General features: G+C 48.8%; 1 long non-coding RNA gene across 1 annotated transcript; it reads left to right on the plus strand.

Moving 5' to 3' along the window:
* The first annotated feature begins 10,116 nt into the window (after nt 1–10,116).
* Nucleotides 10,117–25,052, plus strand: LOC149429984 (uncharacterized). Its single transcript, XR_016310056.1, has 2 exons — nt 10,117–10,220; nt 24,712–25,052. It is a non-coding gene; the product is annotated as an uncharacterized LOC149429984 (long non-coding RNA).
* The last annotated feature ends 276 nt before the right edge of the window (nt 25,053–25,328 follow it).

A 25,328-nucleotide genomic window follows, 5' to 3' on the forward strand; every position in this document is an offset into this window, starting at 1 on the left:
GCCTCCTGTGTGGACTAACCCTGTGGATTACAATACCCTTGTTGTTCCATATTGCCTTCCAGAGAACTGTACTGTGTTGCTGTGTCTGGTGTGGATCTGTGGACTAAAGGAACTGTTGTCTGTGCCCCAAAAACCTCCCCAATAAAATCACGTTGGGTTCCGTGCAATCTGCCTCTGTGTGCTCTCTGGTTCTCTTGACAGTTACCTACCTAGCAAAATTCCTACCACACCTCTCAGAGGTCTGTGAGCCATTGAGAAGGCTTCTGGACAAGGACGCTGTTTGTCATTGGCTTCCTAAGCATGATAATGCAGTGCAGGACATCAAACGCTTGGTCACGGACACACCTGTCCTGAAGTACTATGACGTTACAAAACTTGTAACTATTCAAAGTGATGCAAGCAAAACTGGACTTGGGTGTTGTCTATTACAAGCTGGCCAGCCTATCGCTTTTGCTTCAAGGGCACTGACTCTACCGAACAAAACTACGCACAAATAGAAGAGGAATGTCTGAGTATAGTGTTTGCCTGCCAGCGCTTTCACCACTACCTCTATGGGCGCGACGAGATCACGGCAGAAACTGACCATAAACCTCTGATTTCTATTTTCCAGAAACCACTTTTGTGTGCAGCCAAACGTCTACAGAGCATGTTGTCACGTTACAAAACTATTGCCTAAATGTTGTCTATAAACCTGGTCCTGAAATGTACATTAGTGACACTCTTAGCAGAGCTACAGCAGCAGGTGGTACACCTGAGTATGCACAACACACAGTTTGCAATGTTCAGTGGGACCTGGAGGTCCTGTCACAGATTAATCATTCAGACTATTTATACGTCACGGACCAACGATTGCTTCAGATAAAACAGCACACTGAAACCGATGAGAGTTTGCAGGCTCTTAAATATGTTGTTCTGAACGGTTGGCCTGATTCCAAGTTGGAAGCACCGTTACTTGTGAGAGAATATTGGACTTTCAGAGATGAAATCGCCATCCAAGATGGTATACTGTACAAGGGGCCAAGGGTCATCATTCCTAAATCTTTAAGATGGGAGATGCTGACTCGTATTCATGCCAGTCACATTGGAGGAGAAGCATGCTATAGGCAAGCACATGATACCCTATACTGGCCCAACATGCAGAACGAGATTAGAGACTTTGTTAGCTGTTGCTCGGCATGCAATGAATAAGCGCAGGCACAACAGAAAGGACCTATGATGTCGCATGTGCTGCCCACCCGGCCTTGGCAAATTGTAAGCATGGACTTACTGAATTATGCTGGGCAGGACTTTCTACTAATTGTTGATCACTATTCCGACTTTTGGGAGATTGAGCTACTTCCTGACCTGTCTGCTGATACTACCATCAAGCGTTGTAAAGCACAGTTTGCATCTTATGGCCAGCCGGATAGAGTCATCTCGGATAATGGACCTCAATTTGCATGTGAGCAATTCAGACGGTTGTCTACAGATTGGGGATTTGAGCATGTTACCTCACCCCCGAGGCACCCGCAAGCCAATGGCAAAGCGGAATCGGCTGTCAAGATAGTGAAGAATCTTTGTAAGAAGGCCAAGTTTGATGGTACTGATCCGTGGAAGGCCATTCTACATTGGAGGAACACCCCATCTGAAGGCATGGACAGTAGTCCTGCACAGCGCTTGATGTCTAGGAGACTGAAGACTTCATTGCCTGTGGCCAACAAATTACTTGATCCTTGTGTGGTTACAGGTGTCCCGGCAAAACTGCAGCGGAGGAAACAGATTGCCAAACTGTCATACGATGTGTCTGCTAAAGACTTACCTGAACTAAGCATTGGAGAGCCAATCCGTATGAAGCCGCTTCCAGGTGACAGGACCGGTCGCTGGAGACTGGGTTCCTGTGTTCAGAGGGTTGCTCCTCGATCATATCTTGTGGATGTAGAAGGCAGTCTTTACCACCGCAATCGAGTGGACCTGCGAAGGGCAGAACGATTCACCGCACAAGCGTATGAGCATCCTGCACGTGATCCTCCTGAGGTGCTCAATGCCCCGAGTCCTACTGGACCATATACTCAAAGCAGAGAGAACTCCGCTGTCATATCGGGATACAATGAGGATGACATAATGCAGCCACATATCCCGACAAGTTCTTCTCTGCCAAACACACCAGCCAGGAAAGAGGGTCGCTCCTTATCAACACCTTCTGGAGCTGAACGGATTTCCCCAGGAAAATCCCTGTGGCCTTGCGTAGTGGTCGAGTTTCCAGACCACCAGATAGACTCAATCTGTAGTGTATCTACCAGTCACACAGCATGCCATGTTCAAGACTGTTCAGGATCTGTTTTAGTTTCATTGTTTACAAGGTTTGAATGGAATGTAAAAAAGGGAGACGTTATAGAGTCATTGTACAAATCCTGTGACCCGACTTGTATCCGGGAATATTGCATGGCCTTATACTTCCTGCTTCCTGTTCTATGCTGACCTGGATGCAGTTCTGTTGTACAACATGATTCCTCACACCAGCAGCTTGTGTTGTCTTCATTCCTGTACATGAAACGGGTACTGTCCGTGTATTAGGGGGACCAATGACACCTTGGCTAGTATTGTAGATGAATCTGGGGGCGTCGGGGGCAATCTTCTTATGTTTATGGCCTTTTAGGGCAGATGTAATTTCTATGTATTTTATGGGAGATTTTCTCTGTATATTGGGAGTTTCCATTTTGTTGTATCATGAATGTAGTATGGAAGATGAGTCCTATGTACTAGGAATGGTCATTGGAAGGACAGAATAGGAGCCACATGATTGGCTGGCCAACCCCGTGACAGTATAGACTAGTGGGTGACATTGATTGAGATCTGCCCGCTGTGTGTATACAATCACCCGGCTAATGTCTAATATCAGGGACAAAATGTGCCAGCATTCATATCAGACTAAGGGAAAATGGCCGCCGGAGGAGGGAAAGGTGGGCTACAACAAAATGGAGGAGGGAGATCTAATCCACTGCACTGTAATAACAGAACATTGATAATAGACCAAGAGGAAAATGGCCGCCAGAGAAGGGACAGGAGGGCTACAACAAAATGGCGATTGATCAGTATATTAACCACTTGCCCTTCAGACACACAGATCACCTACCTCCCCCCCTCACACACAGATCACCTACCTCCCTCCCTCACACACAGATCACCTACCTCCCCCCGACACAGATCACCTACCTCCCCCCCACACACAGATCACCTACCTCCCCCACACACAGATCACCTCCCTCCCCCCACACAGATCACCTACCTCCACCACACACACAGATCACCTCCCTCCCCCACACACAGATCACCTCCCTCCCCCACACACAGATCACCTACCTCCCCCACACACACAGATCACCTCCCTCCCCCCACACAGATCACCTCCCTCCCCCCACACAGATCACCTACCCCCCCACACAGATCACCTCCCTCCCCCCACACAGATCACCTACCTCCCCACACAGATCACCTCCCTCCCCCACACAGATCACCTACCCAACCTACAAAGATCACCTACCTCCCCCACACAGATCACCTACCTCCCCCCACACAGATCACCTACCTCCCCCCACACACAGATCACCTACCTCCCCCCCACACACAGATCACCTACCTCCCCCCACACACAGATCACCTACCTCCCCCCCACACAGATCACCTACCTCTCCCCCCACAAAGATCACCATCCTTCACCCCTCCACACCGATCACCTACCTCCCCTCCACACCGATCACCTCCCTTTCCTCTCACACACAGATCACCTACCCCCCCCCCCCCCACACACACACACACAGATCACCTACCTCCCCCCCACACAGATCACCTACCTCCCCCCCACACACACAGATCACCTACCTCCCCCCCACACAGATCACCTACCTCCCCCCACACACACACACAGATCACCTACCTCCCCCCAACACAGATCACCTACCTCCCCCCACACACACAGATCACCTACCTCCCCCCACACAGATCACCTCCCCCCCACACACAGATCACCTACCTCCCCCCACACACAGATCACCTACCTCCCCCCACACACACAGATCACCTACCTCCCCCCACACACAGATCACCTCCCCCCCACACACAGATCACCTACCTCCCCCCACACACAGATCACCTACCCCCCCACACACAGATCACCTACCCTAATTTCGATGGTTCCGGGTTCGGCATCCAAACATCTTTTGTGTTCCCCAAACCCTGCAGAACCGAACCGAACCCAGAGCAGCTCTTCTCATCACTTATCATGACCCCCCGGTCACTGCTCACTGTGTGGGGGCCCAACATCCAATCCATGATCTCCATGGCATGGCCATCCATCACATCCCTGATCCCTATAGAGGAGGAGATTTCTACTTCACCATCACCCCTTCTGGATCCACACCTCATGTACGGGTGATCCCCCCCCCCGGGATCATTGTTCCATTTCATTTCTGGATCCACACCTCATGTACGTGTGATCCCCCCCCCGGGATCATTGTTCCATTTCATTTCTGGATCCACACCTCATGTACGGGTGATCCCCCCCCCCCCGGGATTATTGTTCCATTTCATTTCTGGATCCACACCTCATGTACGGGTGATTCCCCCCCCCGGGATCATTGTTCCATTTCATTTCTGGATTCACACCTCATGTACGGGTGACCCCCCCCCCCCGGGATCATTGTTCCATTTCATTTCTGGATACACACAACTTGCTGATGGTCACCCAGCTATGTGTTGTGGTCTCACTTCTTCAGCTGCAATGTACTGGTCACACACATTGCTTGTCATGGTACATTTCTTGTTCCCTGAGCTCACAATACATTTTCTTTTGCACATTTTTTTTTCCTTCCTTTTTTCCAGCATTTATACTTTCCAGCTTCTCCCTTATTATCTCACATCTGGACTACTGCAACTCCCTCCTCACCGGCCTCCCTCCTCACCGGCCTCCCTCCTGACCGGCCTCCCTCATCACCGGCCTCCCTCCTCCCCGGCCTCCCTCATCACCGATCTCCCTCATCACCGGCCTCCCTCATCACCGGCCTCCCTCCTCACTGCCCTCCCTCCTCACCGGCCTCCCTCATCACCGGCCTCCCTCATCACCGGCCTTCCTCCTCACCGGCCTTCCTCATCACCGGCCTCCCTCCTCACCGGCCTCCCTCCTCACCGGCCTCCCGCATCACCGACCTCCCTCCTCACCGGCCTCCCTCCTCACCGTCCTCCCTCCTCACCGGCCTCCATCATCACCGACCTCCCTCATCACCGGCCTCCCTCATCACCGGCCTCCCTCATCACCGGCCTCCCTCCTCACTGGCCTCCCTCATCACCTGCTGACCTCATCACCGGCCGACCTCTTCACTGGCCGACCTCCTCACCGGTTGACCTCCTCACCGGCCTCCCTCCTCACCGGCCTCCCTCCTCACCGGCCTCCCTCATCACCTGCTGACCTCATCACCGGCCTCCCTCCTCACCGGCCTCCCTCCTCACCGGCCTCCCTCCTCACCGGCTGACCTCATCACCGGCCTCCCTCATCACAGACTATCCCCGCTTCAATCTATCCTAAACTCAGCAGCCAGACTCATCCACCTCACCAACCGCTCCGCTTCTGCCACCCCCCTCTGTCATTCCCTCCACTGGCTCCACCCCCTCTGTCATTCCCTCCACTGGCTCCACCCCCTCTGTCATTCCCTCCACTGGCTCCACCCACCTCTGTCATTCCCTCCACTGACTCCACCCCCCTCTGTCATTCCCTCCATTGACTCCACCCCCCTCTGTCATTCCCTCCACTGGCTCCCTATTGCCCAAAGCATTAAATTCAAACTCCTAACACTGACATACAAAGCCATTCATAACTCCGCCCCAAACTACCTCACCGACCTGATACCCAAATACCACCCAACCCGTAATCTTCTCTCCTCACAAGACCTCCTACTTCCTAGCTCCCTGGTCTCCTCCTCCCACACCCGACTGCAGGACTTCTCCAGGACTTCCCCCATCCTATGGAACTCCCTACCCCAATCCATCAGACTGTCACCTACCCTCCTCACCTTTAGGTGCACCCTGAAAACCCATCCCTTCAGGGAAGCTTACCCCGCCCTCACCTAACAGCCGATCTCCTCCACTCCTCCTACCACTCCATCCCCCACAGCCACTTCCTCCTGTACCACTACCCCCTCCCTCCTAGATTGTAAGCTCCCAGGATCAGGGCCCTCGCACCCCTCGTGTATTGTATTGTTACTGTATTGTCTCATGTTCTGTCCCCACTATAATGTACAGCGCTGAGCAAACCTTCTGCCGCCATATAAATACTCTATAATAATAATAATATTTGGAGCGGCACCATCTACATCGCGTTCCACATTATTCTGCAAACTCTATTTAAGTGTCACAAAGATGAAATCTTTTGTTTTTCAGTGTAACTCATGGATGGCATTGTGTGTCAGGGCTCTTTTGATCACTGAAAACAATCTGGGACACCGGAGATAATTAGATTGGCCGGTGAGCCCAACTGAAGGAAAAACTACTAAAGGACGGCGTTCCCCATTATTACCCGCTTGTCACCCGCCGCAGTGTTTTTACTGTGTCATGGCGGCACCTGTCTTTTAAAGTCGCTGTGCAAAACAGGTAGGGGGCGCGCAAGGCACGTGCCCGCCCTACCCGTCCCGTTGATGGAGGCAGCGGGAGGCCATCACCGGATCCCAGCCGGTCATTACCCGCCGACTCCAGGCGATTACCGGTAATCACTGACAGATAGCACGGCGGCAGTATTTACATTGCAGCTCTGTCATCTGTCAGTTCAGAGCAGGCTGATCCTGAGAGAAGACTTTATCTCCCGGGATCAGCGTGTTCCTGTGCAGTACACACCCCCGCCCCGCCCCCTAGTAAAACACTCCCCTCACACAGTTAACCCTTTCATCGAATAAAAAAGTGAACCCCTTCCTCCCCAGTGCCATTACTAGTGGCAGGGTTTTGTTTTTTTGCACTCATCACTGTATTGGAGGATGTCAGTGACCCCAAGTCAGTTCCCCCCCAGTGTCACAATGTCCGCCGCAGTCCCGCCATAAATCGCTGATCACCGCCATAAGTCGCTGATCACTGTCATAAATCGCTGATCACCGCCATAAGTCGCTGTTCACTGTCATAAATCGCTGATCACCGCCATAAGTCGCTGATCACTGTCATAAATCGCTGATCACCGCCATAAGTCGCTGTTCACTGTCATAAATCTCTGATCACCGCCATAAGTCGCTGATCACTGTCATAAATCGCTGATCACCGCCATAAGTCACTGATCACTGTCATAAATTGCTGATCACCGCCATAAGTCGCTGATCACCGCCATAAGTCGCTGATCACTGTCATAAATCGCTGATCACCGCCATAAGTCGCTGATTACTGTCATAAATCACTGATCACCGCCATAAGTCGCTGATCACTGTCATAAATCGCTGATCACCGCCATAAGTCGCTGATCACTGTCATAAATCGCTGATCACCGCCATAAGTCGCTGTTCACTGTCATAAATCGCTGATCACCGCCATAAGTCGCTGTTCACTGTCATAAATCACTGATCACCGCCATAAGTCGCTGTTCACTGTCATAAATCGCTGATCACCGCCATAAGTCACTGTTCACTGTCATAAATCGCTGATCACCGCCATAAGTCGCTGTTCACTGTCATAAATCGCTGATCACCGCCATAAGTTGCTGTTCACTGTCATAAATCGCTGATCACCGCCATAAGTCGCCGATCACTGTCATAAATCGCTGATCACCGCCATAAATCGCTGATCACTGTCATAAATCGCTGATCACCGCCATAAGTCGCCGATCGCCGCCATTAGTATAATAAAAAAAATCCCAGTATCTTTCCCGCCATTTGTAGACGCTATAACTTTCACGTAAACCAATTAATTTACACGTATTGGGTTTTCTTTTAGCAAAGACATGTCGCAGAATGCATTTTGGCCGAAATTTATGACTAAATTTGATTTTTACATTTTTTTTCTGGACATGTTTTATAGCAAAAAGTCCAAAATATTGTTTTTTTTTTTTCAAAATTGTCAGCCTTTTTTTTATAGCACAAAAAATAAACACCGCACAGGCGATCGAATACCACAGAAAGAAAGCTCAATTTATGGGGAAAAAGGATGTAAATTTAATTTGGGTGCAGTGTTGCATGACCGCGCAATTGTCCGTTAAACTAGCGCAGCGCTTTATAGCAACAAAAAGGTGTAAATTGCAGTATCTCTCCCATAGTCTGCAGACGATATAACGGTCACACACAGCAATCAATATCCACTTATTGGGGTCCTTTTCCCATAAACATGGAGCGGGAGACATTTTGGTGAAATTTATAACTAACTTTGAGGTTACTTTATATATTTTATAGCTGAAAGTACAAAATATTGTTTTTCTTCAAAATTTTTGATCTTTTTTTGTTTATAACGTGAAAAAAAAAACGCACAGATGATCAAATAACACCGAAAGAAAGCTCTATTTGTGTTAAAAAAAAGGATGTAAATTTTGTTTGGGTGCAGCGTTGCACGACCGCACAATTGTCAGTTGAATTAGTGCAGCGCAGAGTAGCAAAAAGAGGCGTGGTCATGAAGGGGGGTAAATCCTCCAGAGGGGGAGGGGTTAAGCAGAACACCATTTTCAAGCAATATGGGGAAGAAAAAGGATCTCTCTGCTGCCGAAAAGAGTGAAATAGTTCGATGCCTTGGACGAGGGATGAAAACATTCGATATTTCAGGAAAACGTAAGCGTGATCATCACACTATGAAGAGATTTGTGGCTGATTCAGAGCACAGACGGGTTGGTGCAGATAAAGGCACATTGAGGAAGATTTCTGCCAGATCCATGCATCGGATCAAGAGAGCAGCTGCTAAAATCCCATTACATAGCAGCAAACAGATATTTGAAGCTGCTGGTGCCTCTGGAGTCCCACGGACATCAAGGTGTAGAGTCCTCCAGAGTCCTGCAACTGTGCAGAAACCTTCTATTCGGCCCCCACTAACCAATGCTCACAAGCAGAAACGGCTGCATTGGGCAGAAAAATACATGAAGACTCATTTTCAAACAGTCCACTGATGAGTGCCGTGCGACCCTGGATGGTCCAGATGGATGGAGTAGTGGATGGTTGGTGGACGGCCACCCTGTTCCAACAAGGCTGCGACGTCAGCAAGGCGGTGGTGGAGTCATGTTTTGGGCTGGAATCATGGGAACAGAGCTGGTCGGCCCCTTTAGGGTCCCCGAAGGTGTAAAGATGACCTCTGCAAAGTATGTGGAGTTAATGACTGACCACTTTCTTCCCTGGTACAGAAGGAAGAACTATGCTTTCCGTAATAAAATCATCTTCATGCATGACAATGCACCATCTCATGCTGCAAAGAATACCTCTGCATCAATGGCTGCTATGGGGATAAAAGGAGAGAAAGTCATGGTGTGGCCTCCATCCTCCCCCGACCTCAATCCTATTGAGAACCTTTGGAGCATCCTCAAGCAAAAGATCTATGAGGGTGGGAGGCAGTTTACATCCAAACAGCAGCTCTGGGAGGCTATTCTGACATCTTGCAAACAAATTCAAGCAGAAACTGTCCAAAAACTGCCAAGTTCAATGGATGCCAGACTTGTGATCTGCTATCAGATAAGGGCTCCTATGTTACAATGTAACGTGACCGCTTCAAATGTTTACAAAGTTACAATGTTGGGAAAAGTTTGATTGAGAAGCTTTTGATTTCAGTAAATCTGCTGCAAACACAACAAATGACAATTTTCAGTTCTTTACAACCTAGAAAGTGTTTGGAAACTTCCTGTGCGGAATAATCTGGAACACAAATCCTGTTATCAATAGGAGGTTTGTTCAATAAAATGTGAATTGTCCTCTTCATAGCTGATAACCTGAGAATTCTGCCGACTGATATTTACATCAATTATTGAGGGAAATGAGGAAATATCATTTGCAGAATCATTTGGAACACGGTGTAGTCTCTGCTCTCCGTACTGCACCCTCTGTATTCATCAGTTATTTTCATGTTCCTCATTATGAGACCAACCCAGGAAATCCCAGTGTGAGATGTACGAAATGCTACATCCTGTACATGAAACACTTCCCTGTTTTCGGACATTTTACAGCTGGTTCCAACCAGTCAAACAGGTTCTCCGTCTCCATCTTATACACACGGCCACCAGCATGGGATCTCCTCCACTTCAGACCACATAGGTAAGTCAGGATCCTATTCCTTAATAATATAATAGCAGGGTGTAGTGCTTAAACATCATCATCATATGATATGTCAAGCCTAATAAACAGCTTCTAAATATAATAAAACATCAATATATGAAAATAACAATCCTAAAAAACAAGTGAGAAAGTGACATAGTGCAAATACATACATAAAAGTGTATTGCGTCACTAATCAGTGACCCGCCATGTGCACGGTGTCAGGTATAGTCTGTGGAATCGACATCAGCCATCCCTGGATGGCTCACCTCCTCTGTAGATAGTGGGAGCTCAAAGGAGCTCAGGAAAAAAGGAGGTCCATAGTGTGATACCGTATGAACAGAGGGGGCTTTATTAGCCAGATAAATGAATGAACAGAAATCACTGACCAGTATGGGGATCCAAGATGGCTGCTGGGACCAGTATGGTGTCAGCAGTGTGGCATCCTAGTGCTGTAGACCCGATCACTTTAGCAGGCCATAGACAGGTCATTTATCGGCTGAATTGTCGGCCAACAAACAAAATAATTGGTCGCTGCCACCATGGATGCTGCCACCAATGGTCACGAAAGAATGGGACAGGAAACCAGAGACAGGAGGAGCACACCATACAATGTGACAGCAATGCAAATACTTTATATTTTTTTTGGATACAAATGGATACATTTGTTGCAACAGCAAGACTTGTTCATATAAAATATAATCGCGGACTGGACTTCCAGTTCATAGGAAGGATTCAGGTGTCTCCCATTCCGATGATCAATTCACTTTAGCAGAATAAAATGTCCTCTTCTAGATGTGACAGTCTGCAATCGTCTTCTTCTTCATTCTTCCTTCTTCTTCCTTTTTCTGCTTCTTCTTCTTCCTTTTTCTTCTTTTTCTTCTTCTTCCCATTATTGCCAGGAAAATCGGCCGATTGTCCATATCGGCCACAACTTTTCCAACATGACCAATAAAAAAACTATGCAAACCCCCCCAAAAAATGGCCGACCAATTAACCCACTAACAGTGCAAAAATCAGCCGATGTCTGTAAGCTTGATAAAGAGGGTCACCACGTTCTCCAAATGTTGGAGGAACTAAACTGCTGATCTAGGATTTCAGTAAATCCGGCTTCACAATCTACTTCTCAGTGTTGGTTTCCTCCTCATTGCCGGCCATCATTTGGACCTCAGACTGGCTCCAGTATTCCCTCCTAGGAAGGACATTCAGGCCGATCTCCAACCATATTCCTCTGATGTGTCCGAGACAGAATAACAGGAGAGACACCAGTAGAACCCGCTGGGACCTGACACTCCGAGAACCAGAGTTATGGTGGAGCGTAGACCCAGAAATGTCATCAGAATGCTGATACTCCTTCCAGGAGCCATTGCTTTGGCTCCACTTGTACTTCTACTTCCTCCGGGTTGAGGGGATAGAGGAGTAAGAGGGTATGAAGCTGGGTCCTGACACTCCGAGAATTCAGGGTTATGGTGGAGCAGAGACCCTTCCTGACCAATCTCCTCCCCGGGGCCTTTGTACTGCCTCCCCTTGTACTTCTATTTCCTTCATGTTGAGGAGATGGAGAATCAAGTGGAGGGTATGAACAGGGAAGATGTTACAAACAACAGGGCCCCATACAGCCAATCTAATAGGGCCCCTCCCCCCAAATTTTTTTTAATATGATTTATTTAGGAATGAACACAGTGAGTGCTCGGTACTGATCAATCATTCTGTTCATTCAGGAAAATAAGGGGTTGGTAAGTGTGACATATTTAGAGGACCTGTGCTCTTAGCTGTGGGAGGGAAGCAGAGGAGGGAAGACGGAAGTACTGCAGCGGTGGGGGGCCCCGGGCAGCAAAAGGAAACATATGGTGCACAGGGAAGGTGATGGGTGTGGTGGTGGGGCAAAGGGGGAGGGGCAATTACTGGAACTGATCCCTTGTATAGCTCTATCTGCAGCTGAAATCCGGACAGAGAGAGGAGAAGAAGCCGACTTTCAGCTGCTGCAGAGAGAGTCGTACAGGGGATCGGTTCTAGTAATTGCTGCCCCGCCGTGCCAATCACCCCCCCTGTCCTCATCTGATTCATTCCTGTACATACCGATCACTGTCATACCCCCCATACTCCTCTCCTGTACATACCGATCACTGTCATACCCTCCGTACTCCTCTCCTGTACATACCGATCACTGTCATACCCCCCATACTCCTCTCCTGTACATACCCATCACTGTCATACCTCCGTACTCCTCTCCTGTACATACCGATCACTGTCATACCTCCACACTCCTCTCCTGTACATACCCATCACTGTCATACCTCCGTACTCCTCTCCTGTACATACCCATCACTGTCATACCTCCGTACTCCTCTCCTGTACATACCGATCACTGTCATACCCCCCATACTCCTCTCCTGTACATACCGATCACTGTCATACCCCCCATACTCCTCTCCTGTACATACCAATCACTGTCATACCTCCGTACTCCTCTCCTGTACATACCCATCACTGTCATACCTCCGTACTTCTCTCCTGTACATACCAATCACTGTCATAGCTCTGTACTCCTCTCCTGTAAATACCAATCACTGTCATACCTCCACACTCCTCTCCTGTACATACCGATCACTGTCATACCTCCGTACTCCTCACCTGTACATACCGATCACTGTCATACCTCTGTACTCCTCTCCTGTACATACCGATCACTGTCATACCACCGTACTCCTCTCCTGTACATACCCATCACTGTCATACCTCCGTACTCTTCTCCTGTACATACCCATCACTATCATACCTCCGTACTCCTCTCATGTACATGCCGATCACTGTCATACCCCCCACACTCCTCTCCTGTACATACCGATCACTGTCATACCTCTGTACTCCTCTCCTGTACATACCGATCACTGTCATACCTCCGTACTCCTCTCCTGTACATACCCATCACTGTCATACCTCCGTACTCCTCTCATGTACATACCGATCACTGTCATACCCCCCACACTCCTCTCCTGTACATACTGATCACTGTCATACCTCCATACTCCTCTCCTGTACATACCGATCACTGTCATACCCCCCACACTTCTCTTCTGTACATACCGATCACTGTCATACTTCCCACACTCCTCTCCTGTACATACCGATCACTGTCATACCTCCACACTCCTCTCCTGTACATACCGATCACTGTCATACCTCCACACTTCTCTTCTGTACATACCGATCACTGTCATACTTCCCACACTCCTCTCCTGTACATACCGATCACTGTCGTACCCCCCACACTTCTCTCCTGTACATACCGATCACTGTCATACCTCCGTTCTCCTCTCTTATACATACTGATCACTGTCATACCTCCATACTCCTCTCCTGTACATACCCATCACTGTCATACCTCCACCACTCCTCTCCTGTACATACGATTACTGTCACACCTCCACACTCCTCTCCTGTACATAACGATTACTGTCACACCTCCACACTCCTCTCCTGTACATACTGATCACTGTCATACCCCCCACACTCCTCTCCTGTACATACCGATCACTGTGATACCTCCGTACTCCTCTCCTGTACATACCGATCACTGTCATACCTCTGTACTCCTCTCCTGTACATACCGATCACTGTCATACCTCCGTACTCCTCTCCTGTACATACCGATTACTGTCACACCTCCGTACTCCTCTTCTGTACATACCAATCACTGTCACAGCTCCGTACTCCTCTCCTGTACATACCGATTACTGTCATACCTCCGTACTCCTCTCCTGTACATACCGATCACTGTCATACCTCCGTACTCCTCTCCTGTACATACCGATCACTGTCATACCTCCGTACTCCTCTCCTGTACATACCCATCACTGTCATACCTCCATACTCCTCTCCTGTACATACAGATCACTGTCATACCTCCGTACTCCTCTCCTGTACATACCGATCACTGTCATACCTCCGTACTCCTCTCCTGTACATACCGATCACTGTCATACCTCCGTACTCCTCTCCTTTACATACCCATCACTGTGATACCTCCGTACTCCTTTCCTGTACATACCGATCACTGTCATACCCCCCACACTCCTCTCCTGTACATACCCATCACTGTGATACCTCCGTACTCCTCTCCTGTACATACCGATCACTGTCATACCTCCGTACTCCTCTCCTTTACATACCAATCACTGTCATACCTCTGTACTCCTCTCCTGTACATACCGATCACTGTCATACCTCCGTACTCCTCTCCTGTACATACCCATCACTGTCATACCTCCGTACTCCTCTCCTGTACATACCCATCACTATCATACCTCCGTACTCCTCTCATGTACATACCGATCACTGTCATACCCCCCACACTCCTCTCCTGTACATACTGATCACTGTCATACCTCCATACTCCTCTCCTGTACATACCGATCACTGTCATACCTCCACACTCCTCTCCTGTACATACCGATCACTGTTATACTTCCCACACTCCTCTCCTGTACATACCGATCACTGTCATACCCCCCCACACTTCTCTCCTGTACATACCGATCACTGTCATACCTCCGTTCTCCTCTCTTATACATACTGATCACTGTCATACCTCCGTACTCCTCTCCTGAACATACCCATCACTGTCATACCTCCACCACTCCTCTCCTGTACATACCGATTACTGTCACACCTCCACACTCCTCTCCTGTACATACCTATCACTGTCATACCTCCACACTCCTCTCCTGTACATACCGATTAATGTCACACCTCCACACTCCTCTCCTGTACATACTGATCACTGTCATACCCCCCACACTCCTCTCCTGTACATACCGATCACTGTCATACCTCCGTACTCCTCTCTTGTACATACCGATCACTGTCATACCTCCGTACTCCTCTCCTGTACATACCGATTACTGTCACACCTCCGTACTCCTCTCCTGTACATACCGATCACTGTCACACCTCCACACTCCTCTCCTGTACATACCGATTACTGTCACACCTCCACACTCCTCTCCTGTACATACCGATCACTGTCATACCTCCACACTCCTCTCCTCTATATACCGATTACTGTCATACCTCCGTACTCCTCTCCTGTACATACTGATCACTGTCATACCCCCCACACTCCTCTCCTGTACATACCGATCACTGTGATACCTCCGTACTCCTCTCCTGTACATACCGATCACTGTCATACCTCCGTACTCCTCTCCTGTACATACCAATCACTGTCATACCTCCGTACTCCTCTCCTGTACATACCGATTACTGTCACACCTCCGTACTCCTCTCCTGTACATACCAATCACTGTCACACCTCCACACTCCTCTCCTGTACATAACGATTACAGTCACACCTCCCACACTCCTCTCCTGTACATACCCATTACTGTCATACCCCCCACACTCCTCTCCTGTACATACCCATCACTGTCATACATCCGTACTACTCTCCTGTACATACCCATCACTGTCATACCTCCATACTCCTCTCCTGTACATACAGATCACTGTCATACCTCCGTACTCCTCTCCTGTACATACCCATCACTGTCATACCTCCGTACTCCTCTCCTGTACATACCCATCACTGTCATACCTCCGTACTCCTCTCCTGTACATACCCATCACTGTAATACCTCCGTACTCCTCTCCTGTACATACCCATCACTGTCATACCTCCGTACTCCTCTCCTGTACATACCCATCACTGTCATACCTCCGTACTCCTCTCCTGTACATACCCATCACTGTCATACCTCCGTACTCCTCTCCTGTACATACCCATCACTGTCATACCTCCGTACTCCTCTCCTGTACATACCCATCACTGTCATACCTCCACACTCTTCTCCTGTACATACCGATCACTGTCATACCTCCGTACTCCCCTCCTGTACTTACCCATCACTGTCATACCTCCGTACTCCTCTCCTGTACATACCGATCACTGTCACACCACCGTACTCCTCTCCTGTACATACCCATCACTGTCATACCTCCGTACTTCTCTCCTGTACATACCGATCACTGTCATACCTCCACACTCCTCTCCTGTACATACCGATTAATGTCACACCTCCACACTCCTCTCCTGTACATACTGATCACTGTCATACCCCCCACACTCCTCTCCTGTACATACCGATCACTGTCATACCTCCGTACTCCTCTCTTGTACATACCGATCACTGTCATACCTCCGTACTCCTCTCCTGTACATACCGATTACTGTCACACCTCCGTACTCCTCTCCTGTACATACCGATCACTGTCACACCTCCACACTCCTCTCCTGTACATACCGATTACTGTCACACCTCCACACTCCTCTCCTGTACATACCGATCACTGTCATACCTCCACACTCCTCTCCTCTATATACCGATTACTGTCATACCTCCGTACTCCTCTCCTGTACATACTGATCACTGTCATACCCCCCACACTCCTCTCCTGTACATACCGATCACTGTGATACCTCCGTACTCCTCTCCTGTACATACCGATCACTGTCATACCTCCGTACTCCTCTCCTGTACATACCAATCACTGTCATACCTCCGTACTCCTCTCCTGTACATACCGATTACTGTCACACCTCCGTACTCCTCTCCTGTACATACCAATCACTGTCACACCTCCACACTCCTCTCCTGTACATAACGATTACAGTCACACCTCCCACACTCCTCTCCTGTACATACCCATTACTGTCATACCCCCCACACTCCTCTCCTGTACATACCCATCACTGTCATACATCCGTACTACTCTCCTGTACATACCCATCACTGTCATACCTCCATACTCCTCTCCTGTACATACAGATCACTGTCATACCTCCGTACTCCTCTCCTGTACATACCCATCACTGTCATACCTCCGTACTCCTCTCCTGTACATACCCATCACTGTCATACCTCCGTACTCCTCTCCTGTACATACCCATCACTGTAATACCTCCGTACTCCTCTCCTGTACATACCCATCACTGTCATACCTCCGTACTCCTCTCCTGTACATACCCATCACTGTCATACCTCCGTACTCCTCTCCTGTACATACCCATCACTGTCATACCTCCGTACTCCTCTCCTGTACATACCCATCACTGTCATACCTCCGTACTCCTCTCCTGTACATACCCATCACTGTCATACCTCCACACTCTTCTCCTGTACATACCGATCACTGTCATACCTCCGTACTCCCCTCCTGTACTTACCCATCACTGTCATACCTCCGTACTCCTCTCCTGTACATACCGATCACTGTCACACCACCGTACTCCTCTCCTGTACATACCCATCACTGTCATACCTCCGTACTTCTCTCCTGTACATACCGATCACTGTCATACCTCCACACTCCTCTCCTGTACATACCGATCACTGTCATACCCTCCACACTCCTCTCCAGTACACACCGAATACTGTCATACCTCCATACTCCTCTCCTGTACATACCGATCACTGTCATACCTCCACACTCCTCTCCTGTACATACCGATAACTGTCATACCTCCGTACTCCTCTCCTGTACATACCCATCACTGTCATACCTCCGTACTCCTCTCCTGTACATACCGATCACTGTCATACCCCCGTACTCCTCTCCTGTACATACCGATCTATGTCATACCTAGGTACTCCTCTCCTGTACATACCGATTACTGTCACACCTCCACACTCCTCTCCTGTACATACCCATCACTGTCATACCTCCATACTCCTCTCCTGTATATACCGATCACTGTCATACCTCCGTACTCCTCTCCTGTACATACCGATCACTGTCATACCTCCGTACTCCTCTCCTGTACATACCCATCACTGTCATACCTCCGTACTCCTCTCCTGTACATACCCATCACTGTCATACCTCCGTACTCCTCTCCTGTACATACCGATCACTGTCAGACCCCCCACACTCCTCTCCTGTACATACTGATCACTGTCATACCTCCATACTCCTCTCCTGTACGTACCCATCACTGTCATACCTCCACACTCCTCTCCTGTACATACCGATCACTGTCATACCTCCACACTCCTCTCCTGTACATACCGATCACTGTCATACCTCCGTACTCCTCTCCTGTACATACCGATCATTGTCATACCTCCCATACTCCTCTCCTGTATATACCCTTCACTGTCATACCTCCGTACTACTCTCCTGTACATACCGATCACTGTCATACCTCCGTACTCCTCTCCTGTACATACCCATCACTGTCATACCTCCGTACTCCTCTCCTGTACATACCCATCACTGTTATACCTCCGTACTCCTCTCCTGTACATACCGATCACTGTCATACCTCCGTACTCCTCTCCTGTATATACCGATCACTGTCATACCTCCGTACTCCTCTCCTGTACATACTGATCACTGTCATACCTCCACACTCCTCTCCTGTACATACCCATCACTGTCATACCTCCGTACTCCTCTCCTGTACATACCCATCACTGTCATACCTCCGTACTCCTCTCCTGTACATACCGATCACTGTCATACCCCCCACACTCCTCTCCTGTACATACTGATCACTGTCATACCTCCATACTCCTCTCCTGTACATACCGATCACTGTCATACCTCCACACTCCTCTCCTGTACATACCGATCACTGTCATACTTCCCACACTCTTCTCCTGTACATACCGATCACTGTCATACCCCCCACACTTCTCTCCTGTACATACCGATCACTGTCATACCTCTGTTCTCCTCTCTTATACATACTGATCACTGTCATACCTCCGTACTCCTCTCCTGAACATACCCATCACTGTCATACCTCCACCACTCCTCTCCTGTACATACTGATTACTGTCACACCTCCACACTCCTCTCCTGTACGTACCCATCACTGTCATACCTCCACACTCCTCTCCTGTACATACCGATCACTGTCATACCTCCACACTCCTCTCCTGTACATACCGATCACTGTCATACCTCCGTACTCCTCTCCTGTACATACCGATCATTGTCATACCTCCCATACTCCTCTCCTGTATATACCCTTCTCTGTCATACCTCCGTACTACTCTTCTGTACATACCGATCACTGTCATACCTCCGTACTCCTCTCCTGTACATACCCATCACTGTCATACCTCCGTACTCCTCTCCTGTACATACCCATCACTGTTATACCTCCGTACTCCTCTCCTGTACATACCGATCACTGTCATACCTCCGTACTCCTCTCCTGTATATACCGATCACTGTCATACCTCCGTACTCCTCCCTTGTACATACTGATCACTGTCATACCTCCACACTCCTCTCCTGTACATACCCATCACTGTCATACCTCCGTACTCCTCTCCTGTACATACCCATCACTGTCATACCTCCGTACTCCTCTCCTGTACATACCGATCACTGTCATACCCCCCACACTCCTCTCCTGTACATACTGATCACTGTCATACCTCCATACTCCTCTCCTGTACATACCGATCACTGTCATACCTCCACACTCCTCTCCTGTACATACCGATCACTGTCATACTTCCCACACTCTTCTCCTGTACATACCGATCACTGTCATACCCCCCACACTTCTCTCCTGTACATACCGATCACTGTCATACCTCTGTTCTCCTCTCTTATACATACTGATCACTGTCATACCTCCGTACTCCTCTCCTGAACATACCCATCACTGTCATACCTCCACCACTCCTCTCCTGTACATACTGATTACTGTCACACCTCCACACTCCTCTCCTGTACATAACGATTACTGTCACACCTCCACACTCCTCTCCTGTACATACCGATCACTGTCATACCTCCACACTCCTCTCCTCTATATACCGATTACTGTCATACCTCCGTACTCCTCTCCTGTACCTACCCATCACTGTCATACCTCCGTACTCCTCTCCTGTACATACCCATCACTGTCAAACCTCCGTACTCCTCTCCTGTACGTACCCATCACTGTCATACCTCCGTACTCCTCTCCTGTATGTACCCATCACTGTCATACCTCCACACTCCTCTCCTGTACATACCGATCACTGTCATACCTCCACACTCCTCTCCTGTACATACCGATCACTGTCATACCTCCGTACTCCTCTCCTGTACATACCGATCATTGTCATACCTCCCATACTCCTCTCCTGTATATACCCTTCACTGTCATACCTCCGTACTACTCTCCTGTACATACCGATCACTGTCATACCTCCGTACTCCTCTCCTGTACATACCCATCACTGTCATACCTCCGTACTCCTCTCCTGTACATACCCATCACTGTTATACCTCCGTACTCCTCTCCTGTACATACCGATCACTGTCATACCTCCGTACTCCTCTCCTGTACATACCGATCACTGTCATACCTCCGTACTCCTCTCCTGTACATACCCATCAATTTCATACCTCCGTACTCCTCTCCTGTACATACCCATCACTGTCATACCTCCGTACTCCTCTCCTTTACCTACCCATCACTGTCATACCTCCGTACTTCTCTCCTGTACATACCCATCACTGTCATACCTCCGTACTCCTCTCCTGTACGTACCCATCACTGTCATACCTCCGTACTCCTCTCCTGTATGTACCCATCACTGTCATACCTCCGTACTCCTCTCCTGTACGTACCGATCACTGTCATACCTCCACACTCCTCTCCTGTACATACCCTTCACTGACATACCTCCGTACTACTCTCCTGTACATTCCGATCACTGTCATACCTCCGTACTCCTCTCCTGTACATACGCATCACTGTCATACCTCCGTACTCCTCTCCTGTACAAACCCATCACTGTCATACCTCCGTACTCCTCTCCTGTACATACCCAGCACTGTCATACCTCCGTGCTCCTCTCCTGTACATACCCATCACTGTCATACCTCCTCACTCCTCTCCTGTACATACCGATCACTGTCATACCTCCACACTCCTCTCCTGTACATACCGATCACTGTCACACCTCCACACTCCTCTCCTGTACATACCCATCACTGTCATACCTCCACACTCCTCTCCTGTACATACCCATCACTTTCATACCTCCACACTCCTCTCCTGTACATACCCATCACTGTCATACCTCCACACTCCTCTCCTGTACATACCCATCACTGTCATTACTCTCCAGACTCCTCTCCTGTACGTACCGATCACTGTCATACCTCCGTACACCTCTCCTGTACATACCCATCACTGTCATACCTCCACATTCCTCTCCTGTTCGTACCGATCACTGTCACACCCCCCACACTCCTCTCCTGTACATACTACCCACCATCGTATCATCTGCAACTCCTCTCTTACATTTACTACCTGCAGTTATGCTCTTCTTCCTAAATTGGGGAATAACTCAACGACTTACATACTTTTCAGACCTTGTGAAATATTCTTGGCTGTTTTGATAATAATACACTTTAATTTGTATTTCATGATAAATCCTGCCTCGTCTCTGCCTCTCTACCTGCAGCCTAACAAAGAGGCGTGCATGCAGCCACTGATCTATTTCTGGCTTTTGTCTCTCAGTCATTCTAATGTTCATTTCTCCAAACGTCCTCCAGGACAGCCTTCCTGAGACAGAGCTCCTCCCTCTGGGACAGGAAACACGTAAGCGCAGTACTATAAAAGGCGGACCACCAGGCCTCCCTCCTGAGTTTTTAGTGTTTCCTCCGAATGGGTGCAGTCATCAAGGAACTGATTGTCTGCAAGTCCTGGGCCCTAGAGGTTGCTGGTGGCTCCTGGTCTGTCTTACTTCCTCCTGCCCGACGCAATCCCTTCATGGGGAGTGGGGCTGTGCTCCTGATATCTTTTCATGCTTCAGTGGATCATGACCATTGGGGGTGTCCTGGGGGGTCCAGGACCTTTGATGCCTGTCGTTCTCCTTCCCGTGCGGAGGGAGGGCTCCAGCATCCGATGCACAGTGGGGCAGAGTGACTACCAAGCAGGCGTGCGAGTAGCCGCAACTTCTGGGTGCTGTCCAGGAACTGGAAGTTCTGGCTGCAGTGACGTCATCAACTGGCGCCTGAGACTCGTGGTTCCAGTCTCCATATCGGCACAAGCATTTGTTTAGGCAGCCAGTCTGGTGTACAGACCCAGCAGAGCCTGTGGCTCTACACCAAGAGGGACAGATGGAAGGTGCTGGCACTACTCAGGCAGACTCTGGTCCTTCAGGCACTGACTTCTCTAAGGTAAGCTTGGGGACTCTGATCCCTCTTGCTGACCCTGGTGGGCACACTTCCTTTTCCTGCTCCCCCAGCACAGTGGTTTTTGTATGAGGGGCCCTGGGCTGATTATTTTCTGTATTGTGTTTTTTCTTGCTTATTGTAGGTAAAAGTCCAGGACAAGGTGCAGAGTCAGACCCCCGAGAAGAAGTGTGCAGTTTGTGCAGCTAAATTGGGTCCAGCTGGGAAAAACCCTTATGCCGCAATTGTGTGGCTAGCCTAATTAAGGATAAGTCATTTACAGCCTGCCATAAAGTGCTCACCTCCATTAAGGATGACATGTCTACATTTCAATCCTTTAGATCCCTGTTGGAAAAATGCAGCCGCCACTGGATCCTTGGACCCAATCGGTGGGTTTGTAGGTAGCAGATGTATTAAAAGGGGAGGAGGACCCGGAGGAGGATCCTAGGTCCCGGGTAGATTCAGGCTCATAAGATGAGGATGGTGAAGTTTGCTCCTCCAGAGGTTCCAGGAACAAATTGCCCCTGGAAGATGTGGACGACCTCCTTAAAGCTTTCTACGAAACCTTAGAGATCGAGGAGGAGGATGTTTGCCTATCTAAGCATGACCTCATGTATCAAGGTTTGTATGCTAGAAAGACTAGTGTCTTTCCAGTCCATAGTTCCCTGGTTGATACCATTAGGCAGGAATGGGAAAGCCCTGAGAGGAAACCCTTTTTCTCAAGTAATCTTAAAAGGAGGTTTCCTTTTGAGGATAACGGGTCCCAGCAATGGAACAAGGTTCAGAAATTAGACACCCCCTTATCTAAAGTCTCTAAAAGGACAGACTTAACATTTGAAGATATGGGGGCCATGAAAGACCCTATGGATAAGAGGGATGAAGTCTTACTCCGTAGGGCCTGGGATTTCACTTCCATCAGCCTTAGGCCAGCTTTATTGGCTACCTGTGTCACCAGAAATCTGTAATACTGGCTTACCCAGTTAGTCACATCTCTCGGCAGGGACCTCCAGGCAGCAAATCCTGAAATAATTTCCTTTGCTGTTTAAAGTAGTTGGTTTCCTTGTGGATGCCTCGGCCAAATCAGTTAAGCTAGCGGCTTGAACCTCTGCCCTAGTGAATTCAGCTAAAACGGCATTTTGGTTAAAAACCTGGACAGGGGACTCAGCATTCAAACTTCACCTTTGTGCCTTACCCTTTATTGGCGATAATCTTTTTGGTCCAGGTCTTGACGAGGCTCTGGAATGTACAGCCCATAACAAGAGGACATTCCCAGAGAGTAAGAAAAGGTTTTACTCTAGTAGGGTTTTTTGTCGAAAAACACATGCCCAGCAGGCTAAGGAGGTTCAGCCTAAGAAACATTGGACAGGGCACAAGAATAGGGGAAGAGGAGGAATATTATTCAATCCTCCTCAAGGCCCACCAAGTCTCAACTCAATGACTCAATGGTCACTCGGATGATGTCCCCAGCTGGCCCCGCCCCTAACCTATTTAAAAGCTGTCAGCGAGACTTTCTTCATAAGGCTGGAAGCCTCCGACGGGACCATTACTTTTTTCTTTTTTCGGGTTTTGCCGCCGCCGTGATTGACGTTGGATCTCCTTCGGGGGACATTGTTTTATTAAAGGACTTGTCAAAGACCCTGATCTGTTTTTTTTTTACACAATACTTTGTTTTATTGTGAATGAGTAGCGGGACCATGTACCGCAGACTCATTCACGTGGGGAGGGGGCCGGGATCTTGGGGCCCCCTTGTTAAAGGGGGCTTCAAGATTCTGATAAGCCCCCCGCCCGCAGACCCCCACAACCACCAGCCAGGGTTGTGGTGAAGAGGCCCTTGTCCCCATCAACATGGGGACAAGGTGCTTTGGGAGGGGAGCCTCCCGCCCCAAAGCACCCCCCCATGTTGAGGGCATGTGGCCTGGTATGGTTCAGGAGGGGGGGCGCTTGCTCATCCCCTCCCTTTCCTGACCTGCCGGGCTGCATGCTTGGATAAGGGTCTGGTATGGATATTGGGGGGACCTACGCTGTTTTTTTTTATTTCGGTGTGGAGTTCCCCCTTAATATCCATATCAGACCTGAAGGGCTTGGTATGGATGAGAGGGGGGACCCACACTGTTTTTTTTTTTGTGGACCTTTATTTTTACATTCAGCTGTCAAAATAAATATTATCCAGACCTTTGAAATAAGTAAAATCATTACAGAAATAATTATAAAGGATAAGAAAAAAAAATTGAATCACTAGAACTAAGGAAATCCAATGAGAGTCCATAAAGATCTGCCGAGTGCTGGTTGTCACACACAGGAGACCCCACCGAGTGCCGGCTGTCAGAGGACTCCACACACAGGAGACGCCACCGAGTGCCGGCTGTCAGAGGACTCCACACACAGGAGACGCGACCGAGTGTCGGCTGTCAGAGGACTCCACACACAGGAGACGCCACCGAGTGCCGGCTGTCAGAGGATTCCACACACAGGAGACGCCACCGAGTGCCGGCTGTCAGAGGACTCCACACACAGGAGACACCACCGAGTGCCGGCTGTCAGAGGACTCAACACAGAGGACTCAACACAGAGGATGTCTAATGTCTGTTCTGCACATGCTCAGTTATATCTGCCAAATAAACTGCACGAGCGTCTAGTTTTTCACTGTGTCGTCTTGCTTAAAAAAAAAAACTTTTTAACAAATTTTAATTTTTTTTTTTAATGGTAGATATTGTTTAAAGTGAAGTCCTGATATTTGGCAAAGCAAATTTCAAAGTGAACATATTTCTGCAGTGATCTTTCATGGTGTTAGACATACCTCTTACCAAGTCTGCTTTGTGAGTCTGATTCCTGGTGTGTGTCTCGTTAGTAAATTCGATTGGCGTCTACTTGTTAACACTGCTCAATAGTAAATCTCTTAGTGGGGTAAAAGTAGAC

The sequence above is a fragment of the Staurois parvus genome, unplaced genomic scaffold, assembly GCF_062004578.1.
Source record: "Staurois parvus isolate SC_StPar_1 unplaced genomic scaffold, SC_StPar_1.0 ptg002669l, whole genome shotgun sequence".
NCBI classification, from domain to species: domain Eukaryota; kingdom Metazoa; phylum Chordata; class Amphibia; order Anura; family Ranidae; genus Staurois; species Staurois parvus.